Source organism: Callorhinus ursinus, unplaced genomic scaffold (assembly GCF_003265705.2).
Source record: "Callorhinus ursinus isolate GAN/ISIS: 27379988/994484 unplaced genomic scaffold, GSC_fseal_2.0 scaffold24, whole genome shotgun sequence".
Lineage (NCBI taxonomy): Eukaryota > Metazoa > Chordata > Mammalia > Carnivora > Otariidae > Callorhinus > Callorhinus ursinus.
The window spans coordinates 28,472,631-28,499,092 of record NW_027397086.1 but is presented as its reverse complement, the minus strand read 5'-3'; the positions used below and the strand labels follow the sequence as shown (position 1 = coordinate 28,499,092).

The window sequence follows — 26,462 nt, the reverse complement described above, 5'->3', positions numbered from 1 at the left end:
GCATCTTAACTATCTTGAGCTGAAGGCACTTGAGAAATAGCAGATGCAGGAGGGGCTCTCTGACTTCCTCCTTCCAACCAAAAACAGGTTATAAAATTTCCCGTGGGAAAGGTGACCTCCTTGCACCAGGAAGAGAACATTCTGACCACCAGGGGAGCTGACACCAAAATGGATATGTCCAAGCAAACCTACTAAAAGAATTCTTATCTTTCTGTTACTCCCCTGCACATCGCCCAATCCCTGTCCCACAGCTCAGTGCCCTAGAAGCTTAAACCCCTTTTCCTTTGTCTTGTCACTTTTCCAGACATTGATCGTTCTTCGTTAAAAGAGGTCCGAAGCACTTCTTAGGGTCTTCATTTTTCTTAGGAAGGCTCCTGTGCATGTGTAAAATATCAAATAAAATGTGTATGCTTTTCCCTTATTGATGCGGCCTACGTTAGTTTGACTCTCAGGTCCAGCCACAGAACCTAAGGAGGAAATGGAAAAGCATTTCCTCTCCTATAGAACCATCCTCTAAACAACAATACCTCCCCACCTCATCGTCACTGAATCGAATGTCCCTGCAGTGTTCTCCAGAGGTAGATGACTTAGGCCTCCGAGTTAGTTCCTGCAGTGAGAACGGATACCGTAGAATCTCCAGAGCTGATAAGCGGAGACATTGACTCTGGATCACAGTGACCATTCCAGGGAGCTCAGGTGGCTCCTGACTCCTGACACTTGTGACCCTCCTGACCCCCAGGAGGCCAGGAGAGGGGAAGCCTCTTCTCAGGCCCTGGGTGGGTCTCCCAAAAGGGGACTCTGGCCTACTGGCCCAGCCTGAGCTGGTATCATGGGACTCACCCACAGAAAAGGTAAACTTTCACTTGTTTAAAGATTGTGAAACTCTTTGGGTTTCAGTTCCTAGGGACCGCCTCTTTCTCTAATTCTCTTGAACTCTCTCCGCTGGTCACCAGAAAAATGTCCTTCAAGGGCCCTGGCCTCGGGCTGGAGACAACATCCTGACCCCAGAGGCTTGCCAGGTCCTCTCATGTTGGCAGAGGAGATGGACTGGTGTTTGTCCACACCTCTAAGGAAGACGTCTTCAAGTAGGCACGGCTAAGCCTTGATAAAGGCACTGGTCTGCTGTCTTGTGAGAGGCTGGGTGCTGTCCCTTGTGCAGCTCGTAAATCCTCACGCATCCTGGAGTGAACTGTCACGACCAAAGACGGAATAAGTGAAAATCCTCAGTGAGACATTCAGATCTCATACAAGTATCTGTTCTTATGATCCCCAAACCCTTTCTCTGTGCTTGGTGCAGGCACTACCAATCACCAAAGTTATTCTCTCCAGAGCATGCTGAGAGAGAAAGCTATTTTGCTGAAGATTGTGTCTTTGACATTCACGCTCCAACAAGGATCGTCTCTTCTGGGCCTAATTTGACTTTTTTATGTGCCAAGAGGAAACTTTCCTTCTGAAGGGCAGGCATACAGATATCTGAAGAGGCCTTTAGGAGGCACTTTATAATTTCCTTGAATTTCCTAGAATGTTTGGAGAATAATGTGTATTGATTAACTGTCTCTTTCAAAATGCTTAAAGTTCTCCCATCCTTTCCTTTTTTAAAGGGAATTAACGGTGAAGAAACCGAAAAAGAGAATATACCTGTTCACTCACCCATGTTTTCTAACTACAAAAATTGTGGCCTAAAATCCCATAAAATGGAATGGAGTCCACGCAAGGGCTGGAAGCCAAGCGGCTTATTCCTGATGAATTTTGGAATCGGGGCCATGGGACTAAGAAATGGCAAAGACTCCTGGAGACCATATCCACGTTTGTTCTGACACTAGGCCGGCCGGCGCGGCTGCACAGAGATCGGGCAGTCCAGGGCTATCAGGGGCACATGACCTTCTGCCGCCCGACACATAGGGCAGTGGAGATCTGACCTTGCTGCAGACTCGGCTGTGTTATTTAATATGCAAAGCAAGCGACACTCCCAGGCCAATACTCCAATAGAGAATTCGGCATCTGATCAATGACTTGGCATGCACAAGAGAAAAATATTAAAGCTGTCATCAGTGATGTCACAAAGTAGCAAAACTAGCACGTCTGAGGGTTTGGGAGATTTTTTTATTACAGTGCCCTAAATGCAGGGTTTCTGAATTTTGTTTCTCCCTTGGTGGTCCCAGGGGATTGCCATTTTGGCATATGGATAACCCATGGCACACGGAGTGAAGCTTTGCTGCTGCAAAAAGCCCTGGATCTGGAGACAGCCCTGGGCTGTATTCCTGCCTGTGGCTACTGGCTGGGTAACTCTGCACAGACTACCTCATTTTCTGAGCCCTGTTGCTACATCTATGAAGTGCAAAATCTGGAAAATTCAAAGGACCAACGTTAGGAAGTAAGCATTATCATCCCCATGTCACAAGTGAGGAGACAGTGACCATAAATTGGTAAGGAAAAGAACGGAGACAAAGTGAGATTTGTTTCAGATAACGTTTCTGGTGCCTGTCTACACCAGGATCTCCTGAGGCGGCCTCGACCGAGAAGGAAAAGGAGCAATGGGGCGTGGACCTCACGTCTGTGAGAATTCCAAGTCCCGGCAGGGTGTGAGCAGGGAGGGAAAAGCGTGGCAGTGGGGCTACTGCTTATGCACCCCAAAACACAAACCTACCCTCCACCCCACCACCCCCTTACCTCTGGGCCACACCCGCAGGGCTCCTAAGGTAAGGGAAAGGCCAGGTCCTACGCCTCTGGGGACCTCTGCGAGTGGATGTGCCTCACAAGTGGAAACAAAGGCCACTCAAGGGACTGGATGATTCTGGAGCCTTCACTTCTACATTCAATGCATTTTACATTTAATGCACAAATCATAAGAGACTCTCAATCACAGGAAACAAACTGAGGGTTGCTGGAGGGGAGGGGGTGGGGGATGGGGTAAGTGGGTGATGGGTATTAAGGAGGGCACATGATGTAATGAGCACTGGGTGTTAGAGAAGACTGATGAATCACTGAACTCTACCTCCGAAACTAGTTAATACATTATATGCTAATTAATTGAATTTGAATTAAAATATAAAACAGAAAAAAATAAACATTAAAAAAAAAGTTGCACATTAAGCTTCCTCCACTCAGCCCAGCTTTGAGGGCAAGGAATAACAACAAATAACATAAAAATAAATAAATAAATAACAGCTCCTGAAACCATTTTCTCTGCTCTTTTTAAAGTGCCCTTTGAGGAAGTTAAGAGTTACAACAAAGGAAGTAAAACAGAACCCTTACTTTGGTCTTCTTTCCAGCTTTCCCAGAACCCTTGGGTCCGGCCTTAGCACCTGTGCCAGCCCTGCCTCCTTCCCTCTGGCAGGTCTCCGCGTCACCGCCTCAGGGAAGCCTTCCCTGGCTCCACCATGTCTCCTCCCCACCTCTCTGCCCTTCCCACCTGGAACCTCCCCTCTGCAGGTATCTCATACTTGTGCTGGCTTGTTCCATTAAACTCCGGAACTTATTGGTTAAGTGCCTGTCTCCCCTAGAGACTCAGAGCTCCATGAGGATAGTGACTCTGTCTGTTTTGGTCACCGCTGAGCCTGCACAGCCTAGGGCAGTGCCTGGCACAAGGTAGTGGGTACTGGAAATATGTGTTGGCTGAACCACACCCTAGTCATGACCTCCTTCCTCCATAAGGTCTGAATCCCCCCCCACCAAGAGCTATTCACAAAGCACGCACAGGGTGCGCTATTGTGTTGGGGGACGTGGAGTAAATAGTGTGACCCACTCACTGCAGTTTCTCTAGCAGTATGTGCTAAGCGTTTAGCCTGTGGGATCTAAATTAGTTCTTACAAGAGTCTTACTAAGGTGGTAGACTCTATTAAATAACGTCTCCCCAAAATTCATGACCACCTGCAACCTTAGAATGGGGCCTTATTTGGAAATTGGATCTTTGTAGATGTCATTAGTTAAGAAGAGGTCCTATTGGATGGGGGAGGGCCCTGACCCAATGACTGGTGTCCTTGTAAGAAGAGAGAACCAAGACATAGACATGCAGAGAGGACACCTATGACCAGGCAGGCAGAACTGGAGTGATGCATCTATAAGCCAAGGTAAGCCAAGGGTTGCCTGCAAACACCGGAAGCTAGGAAGAGGCAAGGAAAGACTCCTCCCTAAGCCTCTGGAGAGAATCCAGGTGTGCAGACACCTTGATTTTAGATTTCTAGCCTCCAGAAGTATGATACATAAATTGCTGTTGTTTTAAGCCATCCAGTTTATGGAATTTTCGTACAGCAACTCCAGAAAACAAATATGCAGGAGGTATTAAAATTCCCACAGCCTAGATAGAGTTAGAAATTATTTCAATTCCAGCATCTTTGATCTTGACAACAACCCGAGGATGGTGGGGAATCCTGTGATTCACCTCCATGTCACGGATGAGGCCACTGAGGCCAGAGAGATCAAGCAAAATGCCAACATCACATGAAAGCAGGCTTTCAAGTTGAGATTCAAATCTATACCCACCTTAAGTCAGGTCCAGAGGGATGGTCCCAAAGAACACAACACCCTATCCATTGCCCACCCATCGCCCCCTTCTGTGACAAAGGGGGCAGGTTAGATCTCTTCCCAGCATCATCACCTCAGCCAGGCCTGTTTCTGGGTGTCAGATCAACCCAACCCTTCTCAGATCGAACTTCTGACTCTGGCTTGCGGGTCCAACAGAGAATCCAAAAACTCATGGATCCCTGAGTCTTGATTGAATAAGACAAAACTGAACTATATTTGAAATGGTAGCTTGTTGTTTGGCCTTGAAAACACTTCAGGTAAAGTGGTTTCTCCTAGTCATTAATTCTCTTGAGGAGAAATTTACCTAAAAGTCATCTCCCTTAAAGTGTTTTGAAAATTAGATGAGATTAAAATGCGGGTGTTAAAATGAAATCAAGCAAGTGGTTTAGGTGGTAAGATTTTAGCTAACTGACTGAGAACCTTGAATGTCAAGCTAAAGAGTTCTAACTATTCCAGAAGCTATAGGAGAAATCATCAGAGGGCTGTGAGTGAGGAGTGATGCACCTTCTAGAAACGCTAACTTGGCAGCCATGAGAAGGGTGGATTAGACAAGAGACTGGAGGACCATGGGGAGGTTATGGTAAAAGTCCAAGAGAGAGAGCTGAGGCCCGGGCTGGAGCAGGAGGAGCCGAGCGAAGGGCAGGTCAAAGACACATGGCAGATGTACAATGGCATTTACTCCTGGCTGATGGTGGGAAACCAGCAGAGGATAAAGCCCCGATTGCCAATGAAGAAAGGAGGACAGGGCACAAGAAGGCAGGAAGATGAGATGGGTCTGGGCACCACTGAGGCTGACATGACCATGGGAAGTCTGGTCAGTTACCTGAATTTTGGTCATTTCTGGGCCTGCTCATTTCTGACAGAAATATAAACTTCTATATGGTTTAAGTCACTGCCATTTTGGGTTTTTCTGTCCCTTGCAATCAGACATGAGCCTAACTAATACCAATCTTGGGGATCTGTTTTCCCCACAACCACAATCTCCTTTGAAGACATAACTGCTTCATCCCCAGAATATTGCATAGTTTTGAAAGAAGCTTCTTCTCCCTCCCAGAGTCCCCATATTCAATCTGTCTCGAAAGCTTACAGTTTCTCCCTTAAAGATAAAATTTTAGACTCACCTTTCCAGTGTAGTGTCCTTGAGGATGCTCCTGTCTAGGTGCCTGCTCACCTGTAAGACCATCTCTCCTCTCCACCCCACTAGTGCGAACTCTGCTGGTGGCCTGCCGCACACTGCCCTGATGGGCAGCCCTACAATCTGTCCCAACAGTTCTGAACCTGACTTCCAAGATCCTCCCAAATCTGGCCTTGACAGACGTGGCATTCTTTCCCACCTTTTTCCAACATGAACTTTAGTTCGGATCAAACCAGTCTTTCTAAAACACCATGTCCATTCCCAGTTCCACAGTTCACTTATTCTTTCTACATGGAATTTTTTCTCACTCTTCACTTGGCTACAGTGTTTATTTGGCAATCTTCATCTTTCAAGGCCTTGAGCAAATTAGTAAGCCACTGGATAGGAGCATGTAGAACCTGAACCAGGCCACGAATCCAGCAAGACTGTAAGCAAGCTCCCAGCCAGAAAATATAAGCAACTCGAAAGCAGAGAAGCTGCCCAACACCTTCTCAACAGTAACCCCCTACCCGTAATTCTGAGAAGAGTGATTCTCCAAATGAGGGAAGAAAAATCACGCAAGATGAAAGTGAAATCATTTAAAGATTCACAGACAAATAACTAAAACTATGTGATAAAATTGAGTCATACACACAAATATAATTGGATGTAAAATTTATAATCTATGATGTCATACCCATTAGGATGGTTACTGTCAAAAACCAGAAAACAACAAGTGTTGGTGAGGATTTGGCACCAGTGGGAACATAAAATGGTGCAGCAGCTGTGGAAAACAGCATGGCAGCTCTCCAAAAAATTAAAAATAGAATTACCATAGGATCCAGCAGTTTCATTTCTTGGTATGTACTCCAAAGAATTGAAAGCAGGATTTTCAACAGATATTTGTACACCTATAGTCATAGTAGTATTATTCACAATAGCCAAAAGTTGAAAGTGTCCATTGATGAATGAATGGATAAACAAAATGTGGAATCTACATACAATGGAGTATTATTCAGTCTCAAAAAGGAAATAAAATCTGACACAAGCTACAACAGGGATGAATCTTGAGGACATTATGCTAAGTGAAAAAGACAAATCCTGCATGATTCCACTTATATCAGGGACCTAGAAGAGGCAAATTCATAGAGACAGAAAATAGAATGATAGAATGGTGGTTGCTGGGAACTGTGGAGAGGGGGAAATGAGGACTTACTGTTTAATGGGGTCAGAGCTTCTATTGGGAAGATGAAGAGAGCTCTGGGGATTGGCTGCACAGCAGTGTGACTGTACTTAAGGCTACCAAACTATATACCTTAGAAATGGTTAAGATGGTGAATTTTATGTTATATGGATTTTACCATGATTAGAAATAATTTTTTTAATTAGAATCTACAGGATTTGGTGTTCGATTCTGGCAATATATTTAAATCACCTGGGCAATTATTAAAACAAAACACTGATGCCCCCCCCTTCCCCTCCTCCCCTAGAAATTGTTATCTAACTGGTTTGAAGTAGAGTATTAACTGATTCAAATGCGCAACCAGGGGGAATCACTGGTATAGGAATTAGGTAAAAAATGTCAGTGACTTCACACATACTTTTTAGACGTAGAATCTTAGAAGAAATGTGTGAGAGGAAGAAGAAAGAGCTAAGACATCGGTTTTATATACCCGAGGTTCATTCCCGTCCTACTACTTCCTAGCTTTGAGACTTTGCGCAACTTAGGCCACAGTGCCTGGCAAAGTACTCAGTGTCCAGCCTGATGCCTGGTACACAGCAAGCTGTCAATATATATTAGAAAAATAAATAACACATCTCTCTGGGAGCATAATGACTGTATTGCCACATTATTCTGAGAATTAGCTACCAGACATAATAAAGGTAGAGTTTCAAATATTGCTTGGCACACAGTAGGTATGCAATAAATGATAGATATTATTACCAGTATTATGGAAAGACCTTCAGAGGGCATCTCTAGTCTTCTCATTTAGCAGATGAGGACACTGGGGACCAGTTAAGAGGAAGGATTCTTTACTCAGTGTTCATATTATTATATAATAGCTTTCTACTTTCTTAACTTCTGGTATCTGAGGTGCTTTCATGTAAATGCCTATACTAAGACTTCCAAAAACCAATGCCACTGTTCAAACCATCACTTATAACAGGAATTGGGATGTGTTCAGATAAGCCTGCAGGTGCCTTATTTAGCAATGTTAGATGGCAGACTGTAGCTCTTTATGACAATCTGTGAAACATCAAACCTGAGACAATGACCTTGAGACTCTACAGGTTGAGTCACTCTATGTACGGAAGGCAAGTTCCTGAGGTTCCCTGGGGACCGAATCACTCTTTGCTGAGTTTCAAGGGTTTTCTCTAAAATACAGCTTCCCAAAACTCCCAAACTGTCAAGACCTCAGTGACCTACCAGCAACCCCTGGTGCCCTTTGGCTCTCAGTTACTCCCTGACTACCCTCACAGAGTATGGCCAGAGAGAGGCACACAGACCATCGTAGGGTGGGGCTTGTTAAAAATGAAGATTCCAAGACCTGAGGGTACAATCCTGTAGTCTCCATTTTCCCAGACTCCCAGGTGACTCTTCTGTGTGCTAAAGTGGAGAAGCACTGTCATTCTAGAAACCATCTGGCCGTTCATTCATTCCAATGTTCAACATTTTCCTGAGCAATTCTCCTTGCAGGCCCTGTCTTGGCACTATCAAGTCAAAGAAGACATTGTTCTTACCCTTCAGGAGCTCAAAATCTTCTAGAGGATAGACAAACATCAGATGATATAGTAGAGTGTGATCATTCATTCATTTCACTTAATCCTTCAACAAATAACTATCAAGAGCCCACCGTGTTCCAGGCATAGATTCACATACCGAAAGGCCATATGGCGTCGTGGTTATCTGTGCTTCCAGGGCTTGTATCCTAGCTCCTCTGCTCACTATGAGAGTGACCTTGGGCAAGTGACTTAACCTTCGTATGCCTCAGCTTCCTTATCTATAAAATGGGGATAATAATGGCACTTCCCTCACAGGGTGATTGTGACGATTCTATTAGTTACAATATTTAAAGCCTAGAATAGTCCCCTGCACCTGGTAAGTCCTGAGTAGATTTCCACAGGAATGAATGTAAGCTTCATGAAAGCCAGGATTTTTGTTTGTTTTATCCCTAACACCTACAGCAGGTGATCACTATATATTTGTTGAATGGATAAATAAATTTCTGTGGGAGATTGCCAACAATATGGCAGACTGAACTGGAATTAGCTGATTCCTCTCCACTTTCAACACATATGTGTTGGGTACTATATAAACAGGCATTTAAAAAATACATATCCGGCCTCAAAATAAAGATAAATCCCCAAGTACTAAAAAGCCAAAGAAAGAAATCACAGATAGAAATTTAAGCAGAAGCTGGCAAATTAGAAGTCTCAAAAATGGCCAACTCTTTTAATGATGGTAGTGGTGATGGGGCTGGGGCTGATGGTGATGATGTAGATGATAGCTGAATGAAGATTAATCTCAAGAAGAATTACAGGGTACTTGTATATACAGGGCAGTCTTCCTAGAACAACTCCTTGGGAAGTCTTCCCCTCCCCTGCTTTTGCCTGTGACCCACATTTACCACACAGATTATAACCTCCATGAAGGTGGAGCTACCTAGCTCATCTCTTTATCGCAACTGTTTGGATTCATCATGTGATCACTGCACTTCATAAACTGAACTAGATGTAGAAATTTCCCTGGGGCACTTTCTTCTGGTTCCAAAGCATCCACACACAGACAGAGACTCACACGCCACTGTGAAGGAGAGACCCAACACGTCAACAAGGTCAAACTCCCATCAAGTGTTTCATTTCACTGCTCACCATAGCCACTAAGGTCGCCCATCCTACTTACCACTTCTAAGGAAAGAATTCAAACTTTCATGAGTCTGTAAGAAAGGGATTAATGTTGAGACTCTTTACAACCTGTTGTACCCTGCTCTAGCTCTAACTGCTTGGGTGCCACATAAGGGATGATAAGACACTATTGCAATAAATAGGAATATGGTGCCTGCTAACTCAGATTTCCACACAGCTCCCATAGATAACTACCAAAATATAAATTGGACTTGCTGAAACTGACATAGCACTTTGGAATAGAAATTTTAAAAATATTCTTAGCTGGCAAGAACCAATGCAAGGTGAGTATTTCAGTTCTTTGCATATGCAAAAGTGTACAGTGCAAATCCTGGATATACCACCAACTCTGAGACTAGCCAGCTCATATTCAAATAGTACATAGTATAGGGCTGCTCATTGGGAAGGAGAGATTCGTTTTATTATTTAAAATTTATACCTTTTAATATACATCCCCCCAAAGCTATCTGACTCTGAAAAATCAAAATTCCTTAACAATTCTAAACAAAGTGTTATGATATATTAAGTAGACGTATAAATCCTTTATTTTTAACATAAAGGAAGAGGCACACCATTTTTATTACTAGAAAATCAGTTTCTCCTGAACCCACTGAAATACTGAACAGATATTTAGAGATTCTTCTTTTCAAAAGTGCCCACTTGTCTGTAGCCCTGCTTCTGCCATGGCAAACACCCACCCATTATCTGCCTCTGGTCCCCCAAACATGCATAGCCATGCTTGGTCAGCCTCTGAAAGCCAACTTTGCTTCTAGGGGAAAGGTTACTATTGGGAGGTCCCAATCCCCCTTCCCACCATCAGAGGCAGCACAGCACACTGACTGAGCCCCAGGATCCAGCTACCCGGGTTCGCCTCCTGCTTGGAGAATGACCATGTGACCACTCAACCGCCATCTGACCGTGACTGTGGGCAAGTCACTCAACTTCTCCAAGTCTATCGCTTCATCTGTATGACAGTCATAATGCCTTCCTCATCCTGCAGGTGGGAGCTAAAATGAGCGAGCATGTGGGAAGCATGTAGAACATTGCTGGGCTCGTAGTAAGTGCCCGGTAAGCCTTGGCTATTATTATTGTTGTCACCGTGCCCTCTCTAACCCTAGATGACTCTTTCCTTCGTCTCTGCTCTGGCTCAAGTTTGCGTCACCTCACTCCCAAATTTCTACTGTGCTTTGGGGCTGGGGCTTTAGAAATGCAGTAGTAGACATTAAGGAAGCTTTCCTGAAGGCAAAGGCATTAAAGTTGGTCATTAAAAAAAATCTCTTCCTCCCTTTTTGAGCATTTATCAGAAAATGAGAAAAGGAGGAAATTGAGGAATTACACAATCTCCTTAAAATTCTTAAATTTATCTATTTATTTTTAAGTAGACTCCATACCCAATGTGGGGCTTGAACTCATGACGCTGAGATTAAGCGTCACATGCTCTTCTGACTAAGCCAGCCAGGCGCCCCTCCTTAAAATTCTTTATAGGCCAGTCAGGGCCCTCTCAACTTCCTTCTCTATATTCTCAGACAGGTATCTCTAGCTCTTTCTCTCTTTCCCCTTGTATGTCACATCTTCCCAACCTTGCATGTTGTTATGGCTTTTATCCTTCAGAGCTTTTCTGCTAACTTTATTTTTTTCAAACTTTCTGAGCCCAAAGGCATGCCATGTACCAGCTGCAGTAACACCAGGGCTTAGCAGAGCAGAGTAACGCATCCAAATTTCCTTGAGCTTTCTATTCCTAAGAATATGATTAACTTTGAAGAAGCCACACAAGACTTTAGTTGGGCAAAAATAACATGAAAGGGCTTATTGGACCCAAATTGCTTTTTATTTGTGCCATTTCTGTCAGTGTCACACGTAAATGTTAATATACTAAAGGAAGAGTTATAGAATAATTGCCGGGAGAACAGACTGACATTGACAGGGCTGTTGCAGGTTATGAATGTTGTTCCCTGAACAAAGGCAACTGGCTGAGGGGTTAGTGGGGCCTGAGATCCAGACTCTGACTCAGAAAGCTGTGCATCCTGGGACAGGGTGGGATTTACTCAGAAGAGACATCTTTCTCCATTTCAGACAAAGACACCATATGGTCTATTGATGGTTACATACAGGGGGCTTAAATAACTAAGTGAGGATAATGGGACTCAGATTTCTCACTGTCAAAGGAGTTTCAAACATGACAAGGGTGTTGGGCTGGAATTGGAGGTGTCAGTGTGAACTCATGGTTTTTTAATATAGGCAGATATAATTTACATGGGTATATGGAGTGTGTACATGGGTAATAGTTCCTAGCTCTTTCTACCCAGAGGGCCTAGAATCCATGATACACCTATAGCAATGATCATACCTTGTAGCACAGATCTTCTTTTTTTTTTAAATATTTAAAAAATTTTTTTATTGTTATGTTAATCACCATACATTACACCATTAGTTTTTGATGTAGTGTTCCATGATTCATTGTTTGTGCATAACACCCAGTGCTCCATGCAGAACGTGCCCTCTTTAATACCCATCACCAGGCCAACCCATCCCCCCACCCCCCTCCCCTCTAGAACCCTCAGTTTGTTTTTCAGAGTCCATCGTCTCTCATGGTTCATCTCCCCCTCTGATTTCCTCCCCTTCATTCTTCCCCTCCTGCTATCTTCTTCTTTTTCTTTTTTTCCTTAACATATATTGCATTATTTGTTTCAGAAGTACAGCTCTGTGATTCAACAGTCTTGCACAATTCACAGCGCTCACCATAGCACATACCCTCCCCAGTGTCTATCACCCAGCCACCCCATCCCTCCCACCCCCAACCACTCCAGCAACCCTCAGTTTGTTTCCTGAGATTAGGAATTCCTCATATCAGTGAGATCATATAATACATGTCTTTCTCTGATTGACTTATTTCACGCAGCATAACACCCTCCAGTTCCATCCACATCATTGCAAATGGCAAGATCTCATTCCTTTTGATGGCTGCATAATATTCCATTGTGTATATATACCACCTCTTCTTTATCCGTTCATCTGTCGATGGACATCTTGGCTCTTTCCACAGTTTGGCTATTGTGGACATTGCTGCTATAAACATCGGGGTGCAGGTACCCCTTCGGATCCCTACATTTGTATCTTTGGGGTAAATACCCAGTAGTGCAATTGCTGGATCATATGGTAGCTCTATTTTCAACTGTTTGAGGAACCTCCATACTGTTTTCCAGAGTGGCTGCACCAGCTTGCATTCCCACCAACAGTATAGGAGGGTTCCCCTTTCTCCATAGCACAGATCTTCTAAAAGGAACCAGAACCCATTAGAAAGATGGAGGATTCCAGGGTTGGGACAATGAAAGTATAAGATGAGCCAGGAACATCTTGTGGTTCTAAAAAGTAAAAAAGTGCTCTAAAAATTTTGAGAATATGTCAAAATTACATAAGGTCGCTTGAAAGGACTCCCTCCTTTCACCTTTCTCTGGTCTCCCAAACACCCATACTCATGCTTGGCCAAATCAGGGAAAATCTGAGCATCAAAATAAGTAATGATAGTCATAGATTATAACCCATTAAATGAAATTATAATTCTGTAAATCCATTCTGACACAAACAAATAAATGAATTTTTAAAATGGGATAGAAGGAAAAGGCTTTAAGGCTGCACCTTAAAATAGAATACCAACCAATAAATACAGAATAAATGTTAACATCAGAAAATTGTGATTGGTAACCATCACAATAATTGATTCGGGCAAAGTCATCAGCAAAGGCTAAAATTAGTGGGTAAAAATTTGATGGGGAACAGGATATTTACATCCCAATATATCATCCCCCAAAATACTTATTAGTAAATACAAAATACTTATTCATTCATTCATTCATTCATTCATTCATTCACAAAGCACAAAATAGTTCATTTATCTTGGAGTAGATAACCTAGCAAGACACTATCTTAACCAAATGACAAACTTAACAGTAATGGGACAAATGAACATTATGTACCACCTGATACGATGCACTGGAAAGGGTTTTCCTGACAAGGATACGTAAACTGAATCCAATCTTTCGGAAACATTAGACAAACCCAAATGGAGAGACATTCTACAAAGTTATGGGACAAAACTCTTCAAGAATATCAATGTCATGGAAGGTAAGAAAAAGTAAAGAACTCGTCCAGACTAAAGTGGCATAATGACTAAATGCAATGCGTGATTCTGGATTGTATCCTGGATCTATAAAAGACATTATTAGGACAATTAAAACATTTCTAATGGAGTCTATAGATTTTGATGTTTGTTTTGCGGATATGTAGGAGAGTTTTCTTTGTTTGTTAGGAAATATACGCTGAAATATTAAAGAGTATTGAGGGATCCTGTCTACAATTTACTCTCAAATGGTTCAATGAAAAATATATATTAATAGAGAGAGAGGTAAATGTGGTAAAATATTAACAATTGGGGAATGTGGGTGAAGGTATATGGGATCCCTTTTTACTATTGCTGAAAATATTCACAAGTTTGAAAATCAATTAAAAAATTTTTTTTTCTAAAAAGTGAAGACAAAGGGAAAAGATTTTTAGGCCAAAAAGACCCTGAGAGAATTAATCCCAAATAAGCCTGCACTGAAAGATAGGGAAGGAAATACCTCAGACAGAAGGAAAATGGGTCCTCCAAAATACTGAAATATAAAAAAGAATGAAGAACAATGGAAAAAAGTAAAAATGTGGGTAAATGTAGATGAATATTGAGTATAACAATGATACTATATTGTGTGGTCTAAAAGATGTATAGACTAACACAAAATAGAGGGAGTGGGGGTAAGTAAAATTTGAGTTTTAAGGCCCTAGCATTGTCAGTGAAGTGATAAAAGCACTAATTTATATTAGACTGCAATAAGTCCAGTTTGCACGTTCTAATTGCTAGGCTAGCCATCAGAGACATAGTAAAAAAAAAAATGTAATTACAAATGAGTAGAGAGGGAAAATGGAATAGTAACAATAAAAGAACTTTATTAACCCAAAAGAAGGGAATGAAGAAGCAAAAAGCAAATATAAAACAGGTGGAACAAATAGAAAAAAATTAAATTATAGGTATACTAAAATACATATAAATATATCACTCACAGAAATATAAATATGAAATACTCCCATTAAAAGGCAAAGATTGTCAAGCTGAATAAAAACAAAATATAAAACCTAGTCTGAAGTTCTTATAAGAGTCTCAAATATAGGGACATGAAAAAATTGAAAGTAAAGGGATAGAAAAGATACACTATACAAACACTAACCAAAAGAAAGTTGATATAGCCACATAAACATTAAAGTAAATTTTAAGATAAAAACCATTGCTAGAAACAGAGATATTTTTGATAATAATAAAAGTTTGAATTCACCAGGAAGATAAAACAATTTCTAAACTTGTATTCATCCAGTAACAGTTTCAAAATAAAGCAAAAAATTCACAGAACAAAAGGAAATACTTAAATGCACATAGTTAAAAAAAAACTTTAACATACTTCTCATAATAATGAAGAGAATAAACAAGAAAAAATCAGTACGAACAAAGAAGACCTAAATAATGCAATTAACGAATTTAACCTAATTGACATATATAGAACACCGCAGATGAGGATGAAATGCGTGTTCTTTTCAAGCACACGAGGGGTAGTTACTAAAATTGACATATGCTAGACCATAAAGTGAGCCTTAACAAATTTCAAAGAACTGAAACCATTTAAGGTATGTTTTCTGACCGCAGTGGAATTAAGTTAGGTATTAGTCACAAAAAGATGACTCAAATATTCTCATGTTTAGAATAAACAGTATCACTCTAAATACCTTCTAGGAGAGATCTGGCTCTGCATATCAGCCCAACCTCATGCCACCACCACGCCCGTTGGCTGTGCCTGACCCTTTGAATGGTGGGCCTCCGCCTGCTGTAGCTCTGGGGCTGGTCCTGCCTTCACATCCTGAAAGCATTCTGTGGACCTTCTCCCTCTACTCTACCCCCATCGTAATCTGGCCACAGGTGTGCCTCCTGCATTAGCCTTCAGAAAACTTGTATTTCAGCCACCTGGGAATATTCACCATGCCCTCATTGCACTATGTTCCCTAATACATGCCCTTCCTGCGGCCTTATGTGCCTCGTCTCCTCTCCCCCACACAATCCCCTTTCAACTGCCTCACCTGCCTGTGGAACTCCTACTCATCTGTCAAGGCCCTGCTGAAACTTCAAACTTCATCTCTCTCCCTGAGCCCCAGTCAGAATTTAACATGGTTTTGGTGGCTATCCTTGTTTTTACTCTAATGCCAATCTTATTTTACTCTGGCAGAAGTGTCTCTCTGTCTCTGCCTCCAGATCAAGAGCTCCAGGAAGATGGGGACCTTGTCGTGTTTAGATTTATATACCTAAAGACTAGCTCCATGAATGAAAAGCAGGAACCGAGCTATCACTGCATGAATGAAGCCAGCAAGCATTAATAAATTGTCTTTAAAAAAAAAAAAAAGAATAAATATTTCAGAAGTAGCTCCTACCTCTTACACACCGGAACACCAATACCTGCTATTTCTGCCTTTATCAACATAAGGGTGTATGCTGATTAATGGATGCATTTACTGAATCCCTAATATCGTGGTGGGCTAGAGGCTGGGCGTATGGAGATAAATAAAACACAGACCCTGCCTTCATGGAGCTCAGACCCTCCTAGAGTTAACTGTAAAACAATTTAAAGGTGCATTGATAGACATATGCTTAGGATTAATCCATTTCAAAGAAACGTTATTATTCTCTTAAAACAATATGGAGTTCACATGTTTGTGATAAGTGTTATTTAGTGGCTGGTAACACTGGAGAAATTTGGAAATGGTTCCATCACCAGCCATTTCATTCTCTGGGTGACTTTGGTTGACACCAAGACCATCAGGCAGGCTTTGAAATAATACTTATTGAAAGCTGAAAACGTGAATGAGTTTCCACCTGCAAGAAATGATGAATCCCTTTCCAAAAACAGAGATAATTGTTAGCGATTTCGGAAGGTGAACTAGTAAAAGATTCATTCTCATATCATTCTCATCTGTCTGATCGAGATGGAAGGTTTATATGGGCTTGACTAGTCCCCATGGCAACAGCCTTTCTCCTGGGTTACCATAGGAATTGTGAAGGCCTTTATAAACCTCCATTAGCACAACCTAGGCCGGCAGCCGTCAGAAACGTCTGCTGAGGAAGACACTGCGAAGTGTCAGCAAGGGCGTTTGGGAATTAATTTTACCCTAGAGTTGCTGTGCAGGTCTGTTTAGCCCCCACCTCTACAGCTTTGAACACCAGGTAACACTAGAATCAGACCGATACCTTGAACACGTCATATGATGGGGTTTTTAAAACCCAGCCACAAACATATGACCAGATTTGAAAAGGTTCTGAGAGATGAGGAAGGACTCTAATTCTGACAAAGTCTCACACAGGAGAGTAGTAAACTCACACACTTTTATTCTTCCCCAGGACAGGGCATTAGAACCATATTAATAATTAATATTATTATTATTAATAATACAATGGATGGTGGGGATGGTTACTCAAAAATGTGAATGTTCTTAATACCACTGAACTGTACACTTAAAAATTGTTAAGCTGTTAAAATTTTGTGTGTATTTTAGCACATTAAAAATATTTTTTAGGGGCGCCTGGGTGGCTCAGATGGTTAAGCGTCTGCCTTCAGCTCCGGTCATGATCCCAGGGTCCTGGGATCGAGCCCCGCATCGGGCTCCCTGCTCAATGGGGAGTCTGCTTCTCCCTCTCCCTCTGCCTGCTGCTCTGCCTACTTGTGCTCTCTCTCTCTCTGTCAAATAAATAAATAAAATCTTTAAAAAAATTTTTTTAAAAACCCTAATAGATGACTTTTATGGTACTACCATTACTGAGCATCTACTATATCCCAGGCTCTTCAGATATTCTATGTCACAAGCCTGGGAGCAGGTGTCCCTACTTTAAAGATGATTATTATTCCTACATTGAAGATGAGAACATGGAGGCTTAGAGAAATAAAGTAAGTTGTTCCGGGTTACATAGCTAGGAAGTGAGCGCGGTCAAGACCAGGTCTCTCTGATTTTGGAATCCCAGCCCTTAACCATACAACTTCAGCATCCACGTCACACACCACAGCAGCTCGCTAATACGATTAAGACAGCTTCTTCTGAATGGATACGTTAAAGCTCTGGTGGAATTTTGTTTCAATGTTACTGTTTTCTTTGAGACATAAAGGGTGACCTCTTAGGGTGCAACTACAAGAGGGCTTTCATTTTTATTCTAACCTTTGAATTATGGTACAACAATCATGTATTTTCAGAAAATATAAAGATATTTCCATTTTGTTTAAAGTTGCATTGTATCAAGATGAATAACTCCTGGCACTTTCAAATAGCAACCAGTATTAAAAAAAACACACACAAAAAAATGTACAGGACAATCGCATAGAGGGAGACATTGCTTAATAAATAAGCTGGAGGGGCGCCTGGGTGGCTCATTCGGTTAAGCGTCTGCCTTTGGCTCAGGTCATGATCCCTGGGTCCTGGGATTGAGCCCCTCATCGGGCTCCCTGCTCAGTGGGGAGTCTGCTTCTCCCTCTCCCCCTACCACCTGCCCTCCCCAACTCATGCTCTCTCGTTCTCTAAGTCAAATAAATAAATAAAACCTTTTTAAAATAAATAAATAAATAAATAAATAAATAAGCAAGCAAGCAAGCAAGCAAGCTGGAGAATGGCAGGTCATGTTTAGGCACTGGAAAGCCCTTTCTGGTCAGGGCAAAAGAAAATTACCATGCTTCATACCAAAAAAAAAAAAAGTGGAATACATTTGGTAATAATCTCTTTGAGCTTTGGTCAAGCTGTATGGAAGAAGTATGGGAAAAAAAAATAACTCTGGGGAGAAGGAATTCTAAAACCACTGGGAATTTCTTCAGTAGCAAGAAGGAAAGCAGCAATAGGAATTGGTTCATTAAAAATAAGCCTTGGGGGCATGCCACCAGACAGGAAGCCTGCCCTCCTTTGAGGTTTCTTCCACACGCCAGTCCAAGCTGTGAAGAACACTACTGCGAAGATTCTTTTGCCGAGAGCCAAAAACCTGGGTCCCAGCCCCTGAAGCTCTCAATGCTCAAGAAGGGTAAACTGGAGAAGGAATTATATTTTTTTTCTCTTTGAAGACGTAAGTGGAAAAGAGGATACTAATATACCAGATTGCATCTACTTTTCTTTATTATTTTGCTTTTGGAGTACAGTTTCTTAAATATCTGGTAGTGTTTCTCTTTAGCTGCTTTCATAATTTGTTTTGAACAGTAAAATTGAGGGGAAATGGGGAATTCTTGTTTAGTGGGTACAGAATTTCAGATTTGAAAGATGAAAAGATCTGAAAATCTGTTGCAAAACAATGTAGATGAACTTAATGCTGCTGAACTATACACTTAAAAATGGTTAAGTGACACGTTTTATGTGATGTGTTTTTAGCCACAATTTTTTTAAAAAAAAGGGTAAAATTGATGATATCTGTCTTAGCCAGCTCAGACTGCTATAACAAAATACCACAGACTGGGTGGCTTAAGCAACAGATATGTATTTCTCACACTTCTGGAGACTGGAAAGTCCAAGATCAAGGGCCAGAAAGATTATCTTCCTGCTGAGATCCCTCTACCTAGCTTGCAGATGACCACCTACTTGCTGAGTCCTCACAAGGCAAAAAGAGTGAGCTCTGGTCTCTCCCTCTTCTCATAAAGATACTAATCCCATCATGGAGCCGACCCTCTTGAACTCATCTAAATCTAATGACTCCTGAAGTAGGCATCCAGGAAGACACACCCTTTCCTCATTAACAGATAAAATCCAGAACTCTCTTGCTTTGCTCTCATGTTGAGCTCACTTCTAGTTCTGCTTCTGCATTTACTCACCCCCGACCTCTTGCTCTGCCTTTGCCCATCACAATGATGATGGACATGGCTTCTTTGACCTTGACCCTTAGCTCTTCTCCTGGGTACTTATGCTGAACTTACCCCCAAATTAGATCTACTTCTGGCCACTCTGAGCTGCCATCCGGACCCAGGCCTCTGAATCCTACCTCACCAGGAGGGCCCATTCCAGCCTATCTTAAAAGTGGGATGCATTGGAAATAAAGCCAAAGGCATTATAAGACACTGTACAAAAAATTATAAAACAATAAGCTGAATTTTATCAGGGATAAATTTAAAGCTGTGCTCTGTGAGTCATTAAATCAATTGTTTCAATCTAGGATTCAAGATGTAGCTTGATAGCAGTTCATATGATACAGACTTTGGGCTTTTATTGACCATTACTGACAAATCCAATATTAGTCAACAGTCCAGTAAGGTCACTAAGATTACCATTATGATGTTTAGCTACATCAGAAAGTTGGCAAACTCATCTAGTGAAGGGACAGGTAGTAAGTATTTTAGAATTTGCAGGCCATACAGGCTCTTGTGGCAATTACTCAACTCTGTCCCTGTCTATCAAAAGCAGCCAGAGATAATGTGTAGAAGAATGGGTATTGCTATGTTCCAATAAAATTTCAGTTAAACAAACTGGGTCAGTTTGCCGACCCCTTGGCTACAAAATGCAGAGCCAAGACAAAGGAGTTGATATTCTCACTGCACCCTGCAGGAGGAGACAAGCTAATTCTTTTTTATTTCTAGGTTCTACAGGTGTAGTTGGTCAGAGACAAGAGAATAGAGATTTCCCTATGGGTCAGTATTGGTTTATTAATCCGTCAACCTTGAGCATCGTTTTTCATTTCAGCTAAGAATCCACCTGGAAGTACTCACATTCCATTTGGACTTCTCCGTCTAGTCCCCAGGGGTAAGATAGCTATCCTTGGCAGAGCCTCGCTGAAATCACACCACCCAAGTCTACCACAGAATTGAGGACTTGAGAGAGGTTAGAGTGTGGGAGACACAGCTTTAGTAGTCTCAGAGACTTGATGGGAGGATCCTTATACCTAAATATGGTAATGGAGGTGTTTCACCTTGTTAAAAGGAAGCAGGTATGGTAGTGCTACATACCACAAGACAAATCCTTGAATGGAGATAATATCAAAATTATCCTGAGGATCATCAGTCCTTTAAAATACTTACCAGGTGATCATTTAATACACTGCCCTAGGGCGCCTGGGTGGCTCAGTTGGTTAAGTGACTGCCTTCGGCTCAGGTCATGATCCTGGAGTCCCGGGATCGAGTCCCGCATCGGGCTCCCTGCTCAGCAGGGAGTCTGCTTTTCCCTCTGACCCTCCCCCCTCTCATGCTCTCTCTCTCTATCTCATTCTCTCTCTCAAATAAATAAATAAAATCTTTAAAAAAAAAATACACCGTCCTAGCTTCTGAGCTGCAAGATGGTAAATCTATGGGCAGAAGTCAAACACTGGTAGCCTGTTGGCCCTATCCATCCACAAACCTGTTTAATTCGGCCTGTACAATACTTCTTAAAACATTCAAATTGTTACCCCATTTGAAAATTTAAAAATTTAACTTAAAAATGTTGAAGTTCCAGCAATTCTAGACATGGCTACAACGGTCCGGAGCTCAGTAACAGCTGTGCCTTTGAGAAAGAGCCTGCCTTTTCCAGCTTGCTAGGGTCTCTATCCGTCCTACTTGACTCTTCCATTATTTTCTGGTCTCCGTAAACGTTTAAGTTTACAGTTTCTTTTACATAACCCACTTTTTCCCCTTTTAGAAAATCATGACTATTCTTAGCTGATTCCAGTCTTCTGACACATCCCCCATTTTTCACAGCTCCTCTGAGATAACAAGAAGTGGCCCAGTAATCTCATTTGCAAGGTCTTGCAGTTCCCTAGAATACAATGTTCCTGGGCAGGAGGCTGGAAGCTTTGTGCTCAGTCTCTTCACCAGCTTGGACTTCAGTGATCTTTTTTATGCCCCTGATTTTTCTAGCCTTTCCATTCATAAGGTCATTCTTCTTGGCAGAGCAAACGAAGGCCAAGAGTTTTGGAATGGCTTTGAAAGCATTTACCCAAGACTTTTGCTTTTGCCTTGTTCACTTTTCAACTTGCTCCAAATAGCATTCTGTGTCTTTTATGATGTCCTGAGCATTGTTCACAAGTCAGAATTTATCCTGAGCTTTTGCTTTTCTGACGTCATTTGCACACATCTTCACCATTTTTATATTCATTCTTTGGTTTCCAGTAATGTCCTTGGAAGAGCTGAGCTCACATAGAGCTCCCTGAGAAACCAAAGGATTCCTTCTATTTAGAGTCCACCTCAGTTTCTTTGTCATCAGGATTGTATGCAATTTCATAGACAGAATGTCCACATGGGGACCTTCCCAAACCTGCTGAGACATCTACCACTTTAGAATTTCAAACCAGCTGAAGCTTTTCTCTGGGTTTCTTTTCTCCCCCTGGCTAATGGAAGCTCTCTCTCTTTCTCTCAGGCTTCCTCTTCTTTCTATCACAATTAAGTACAGGAGACAATCTCATCACCTTATCTACCTGCTGGGAGTAAAAAATTGTGGGGCAATAAGGATTTATTAGAAGCTGGGCGGAATCTGAAATTTGCTTAGATCTGACACCTTCTGGCTTCCAGCTTTATTCTTTGAATTTCGGGCATGTTGAGAAGCCTCCTGGGCAAAGAACTCACAAAGATGCATGTGGCATGGGAGAGTAAATGATAGGGAGGGGCGTTCAACAGAAAGTAAATTGCAAGAGGATGTGCAGAGTCCCTTGGACATAAATTACATCCAAAGACGAGGGGTTTTGCATGACTAGTTAGATTCAATGGCAAAGCCTGAGAGTCTGTGGGGAGAGACATTGCAAGCACCATGATAGGGAGTTTTGCTTGAACCAACTCTGACTCCTCCATCCCAACAGACATGCGTGCCCTGGAAAGAAGAGGGCAATGAGTGAACTAAATAGCTTTCCACCAAAATTTGTTGTGAGCTCCTCTAAGAGACTGAGACAGGGAGGAGGACCAGCTGGCCAGAGTAGCAGTGGGGATTAAGTGATGGTGTAGGAGCAAGCTGGGGACAATCAAGATGCAACATGAAGACACTTTGCTTTCTTACCAGACCTGCAATCTGAGTCAGGGACTCATTTTTTCCATCTGGCTGGATGATCTTCAGAATGCCCCCATGTCATTAACAACTTCTTTTCTTTTATACTTTTGCCTTTCTCAAGGTTTGACTCATAGCTCAAGGCATCTCCATTCAAGGATTTGTCTTGTGATATGTAGCACTACCATACCTACTTCCTTTTGACAAGGTGAACCCCTCCATTACCATATTTAGGTGTAAGGATTCTCCCATCAAGTGTCTGAGATTCCTAAAGCTGTATCTCCCTTCTAGCGTTAAATATCAAAATTATTCTATTACACAGTACTAATACATCTTTTCAACCCTTTGTTTAGTTTTAACCCTTCATTACCTGAGATTCTCCCGGCCCCCACCCCCACCCCCAGGCTTATGCTTCTGGGTTACTAGTAACCAACTCTACAATTTCTTTCTGAATAGTCACCAAGGACTCCATGATCTTGCCGTCCTCATGTGATAATAGTTACCACTAATGATGATGATAAGTACCACTTAATGGGTAGCTACTCTGAGCCATTCCCATCTATTCTCTCTTATCTTTGCAAGGGATATTTTTATTTCCACTTTATAGATGAAAAAAACAGAGACTCGGGTAGTGAAATAATTTGCTCAAAGTTCCAAAGCTATTAAACAGGTGGGCTGGTCTAACAGGGTCCTGACATCCTCAAAAGAGATGACTGATGAAAGTTTAATGAAGGGAACATGGTAAGGTATGCAGAGTTATAGAAAACCCGCAAGGGGCGATAAAGTAATCCATTAATAGAAACAGTAGAAAGCTTTTATTATCCTTGGGCATGAAGGGGCAAGAAAAGCTAGTGGTTGCTCGAACCTGGAGAGAGAGCTGTAGGAAAAGGCCAACTGTCAGGAGCAGCCATGGCCAAACTGCAACCCAACAGAAAATAAATATCCTGACCTCACTTCTCACCTCTGATTACCTGCCAGCACCTCCCATTGGCTAAACCCAACTGGAGGTAGGAGAGCAAATCTCAAGTCAACCCCCAGCACACAGAGCAAGGTCAAGAAGGGTGGAAAGTGGGTCTGGAGGAAAATGGAGAACATCCCTCAGAACTGAGATTTGAACCCTGGTTTATTTAACTCCAAAGCCCTTGTTTTTCTCAAAATTCCAGTGTCTTACATTCCAGATACTTAACTTAGTGTCTTAACTAAGAGTTCATAATTTCAGTTTCTCAAACCTCGATCTCCAAATCCAAATTCCATTCTCAGACATGCATCTTAGGCAGTCATTAACTTCCCAGATAATCTTATTTCTTCCAAGTCATCTTCCAAATAATGACCTGAAGAAAGCCATGCCTGTACCCATAAGTTCTGCAGTGTCCTGTTTAGCATATTAGAATCCCTGGAGATATTGATAACATTTGCCCACACAAATGATTCATTAAGAGTGGGTTATCTTAGCAGACTCTGCCACAGCCCAGATACCTGCTCCAAGAAGTCAGTCCTTTCCTGATTGGAGGACTAGCCCAACCCACGGTCCCTTGAAATCCTTCACTCCTCAATTTTCTCTGACCTTTATTTTCCCATCCTATCTACCTCTTTCTTAAGAAGGAATACCAAGAGGCCTTCATCAACCTCTTTCCTATTCTCCTCAATCAGGGAAATCTATTAAGACTTCCAGGGATGGCTGGTTACTGATTCACTGTATAATCAATATGCCTTTATCGATGCACAGTATCTTTCATGACTTCCCCAAAGATGAGGAAATAGTAATTATATTGGTCACTTCCCAAGACAAGAATTGGGCCACTTTTTCAAGCAGGCAGTATCACTGCATTTTTTTGATTTAATTTTATTATGCTATGTTAATCACCATTCACTACATCATTAGTTTTTGATGTAGTGTTCCATGATTCATTGTTAGTGTATAACACCCAGTGCTCCATTCAGTACGTGCCCTCCTTAATATCCACCACCGGGCTAACACATCCCCCACCCCCCTCCCCTCTAGAACCCTCAGTTTGTTTCTTAGAGTCCATAGTCTCTCATGATTTGTCTCCCCCTCCGATTTCCTCCCCTTCATTTTTCCCTTCCTACTACCTTCTTTTTTTTTTTTTTAACATATAATGTATTATTTGTTTCAGAGGTACAGGTCTGAGTATCACTGCTTTTAAAAGTCATGTAAAAATTTTTTTTAAAAATCATGTAAGATAAAGCATAATTATGTATGCAGAAAATCCTAAGAAATCTGCAAAAAAACTAGAACTAAAAGATGAATTTAGCAAAGTCACAGGTTACAGGGTAATTATATAAAATCAATTGTATTTTTATAGACTATCAGTGAAAAATTAGAAAATGAAATCAAAGAAACAATACCAATACAGTAACATACAAAAATAAAACATTTAGGAATACATTGAACACATATGTGCAAGACCTGTACACTGAAAACTATAAAATGTTACGGATAAATTGAGAATAACTAAACAAATTGAAAGGTACACATTCATGTGTTCATAAATTGCAAGTCTCAATCTTGTTACAGTATCTGTTTTCTCTAAATTTATTTATAGATTCAATGTTATCCCTATCAAAACCCCAGCAGCTTTTTTTGGTAGAAATTGATACACTGATTCTAAAATGTATATGGAATTGCAAATGATTGAAAATGTCCAAAACAATTTTGAAAAAGAAGCAAAAAGTGGGAGGACTTACCCTACCTGACTTCAAGACTTACTATAAAACTATAGTAATCAAGACAGTGTAGTATGGGTGTGAGGATAGATAAATGGATCAACAGAGCAGATCAGAGAGATCACAGACATATATTTTCAATAAAGGTGACAAAGTAAGTAAGTCAATGGGGAAAGGGCAGTCTTCAATCAGGAATCACTGGATACCTATATGGGAAAAGATATCCTTACCCCACATCAGACACAAAAATTAACCTGAAATAGACCATAGAACAAAACAGAAAACTGAAACTATAAAACTCCTAGAGGAAAATGTAAGAGAAAATATCTGAGAACTTGAAGTCAGCAAAGATTTTTTACTCAGGACAGGAAAGGCATTAAACGTAAAATAAAAAACGGATAAATTGAACAGCAATGGTCCTGAGGCTACTGCCTGGGGAGTTTAAGCCAACTTGGCACCTAGAAGAGTCTCTTTTTCTTTGTGTATTTTTGCCCTTATTAATAAGCATGTTAAATTGACCCTTGGCTAAAGCTCTTGAGTTCTACATAACTCCAGTCCAGCCTGCCAAAGTTCTCTGTGCTGGACTGGGTCTCAGTCCCAGCGAACAATAAAATGTGAATTTGCCTTTCTTTGCCTTTGTTCTTTGTTAATGTATACCTCTTGTAAATATGTCAAGAAAAGAAGAGGCTGAGCTGAGACAGAATTTATGCTCTGCTGGATCCTATGCCAAATTAATATCAAAGACTGTCAATGCTCCAAGATCATCACAGGCATCATGTACTGCTGCCATGCTTTGTCTCATTCTATGGTTTAAAACCAGTGTCCCCTGTTACATTAGAATCCTTAAATTTAATTAATAGGAGGCTACAGTTCCTGACCCTGCCTTGGAGAAGAAAAACTTTTCCCAAGAGGATGTTTCTATCATAATCCACACTGCCACCTTCATTAAGGTTGGAATACAGTATACCAGGACTGCTGTGGATATGGTTCCCATTACTGAACCTCAGGTCCTACTAAAGGACCCAGCCCTGGCTTAAGTAAGGATATGGACAATGATAAAGGTGTGTCTCTGCTTTGGAGGTCTCAGAGATGTTTTAACTGCTTAAGACTCCCATAAGGTCCCTGAATCCCTGCCCATCAGGACAATGAGAGGGCCATAGAAACCTAAAGATAAAAGTAGGTGAGGCTGAAGACATCCTATGAA

General features: G+C 41.5%; 1 long non-coding RNA gene across 1 annotated transcript in view; it reads right to left on the bottom strand.

Moving 5' to 3' along the window:
- Positions 1–228: 228 nt before the first annotated feature.
- The window catches only part of LOC141369939 (uncharacterized), a 65,016-nt gene continuing 38,782 nt past the window's right edge, over positions 229–26,462 (bottom strand). Inside the window, exons 3-4 of the long non-coding RNA XR_012373542.1 lie at positions 1,065–1,189; positions 229–374 (exon numbers count right to left, since the gene is read on the bottom strand). This is a non-coding gene — a long non-coding RNA (uncharacterized lncRNA). The remainder of the gene's footprint in view (positions 375–1,064; positions 1,190–26,462) is intronic.